The sequence below is a fragment of the Geospiza fortis genome, unplaced genomic scaffold, assembly GCF_000277835.1.
Source record: "Geospiza fortis unplaced genomic scaffold, GeoFor_1.0 scaffold318, whole genome shotgun sequence".
NCBI lineage: Eukaryota > Metazoa > Chordata > Aves > Passeriformes > Thraupidae > Geospiza > Geospiza fortis.
Genome location: NW_005054371.1, coordinates 1,341,750 through 1,342,649, shown reverse-complemented (window position 1 = coordinate 1,342,649; position 900 = coordinate 1,341,750).

Here is a 900-nt window from a genome sequence, read left to right as displayed (position 1 = left end):
TGTTGAGAAATGTTTTGAAAAAAATGGACACTTGAATCATAAAACTCCACAATCAAGTAGAACAGAATGATTTGAATTTATAAGTGTGATTCCTTACATCTTGAAGAAAGAAATGAAAATGTCCAAAACTTACCCAGTTGAAGAAAAAAACCCCAAAACCAAAAATAATTAAATTATACAAAATAAAGAAAAGCAACTTATGGCACTCCAGTTGCAAAATGTCTGTCTTGAGGGAAGACATATCTGCCATGATACAAAATACATTATTGGAGAGGATTTTTGTTAAGAAAAGACAGAGGGAACTTCCATTAGGGTCTGATTGCCATTGTGTTAAGAAAATTACAGATTACTGAGATAGTTCATTTAAAAAAATTCTGTCACTTGAAACATTGATTTCTTGGCTAGTTTAAGGTCATTCTACTTTTAAGACAGAGGAGGTGACTATAATAATTTTCTCTGACCCTATAAATAAAATGGGCCATAGAAATTCACAAAATTATTCAAGCCACAAGCTGAAGTGTGGCTTTTGGAAAAGTGCCCAGTCCTGAAAAATAAAGAGTGTCTCAAAATACCAATAAAACAATATCTGGACAATATTTGGCACTAATATTTGAGGTGGTAAGGAGAGGCTAAAAGGTCTTGAAGAGGCCCAATCTATTCTTGTGGTTTTGGTTTTTCTTTTTTAATGGTGGCGTCAGATGTCTGTAGTTAATGTCAATAAAGTGTTACTGTACAAGGAAAATACAGGGAACGTTACAAGCATCTTCCCAAAGTTTTCTTACCCCCCACTTCCTTCACCTCCATGATGCTTTACCTGGAGTTGCCTTGGCCCTGGCACCTTTTACCCTTTTTTTGAAACGTGCTTATTTCCTTTTTTTAAGTGCAGGGAATCCCTGGAGA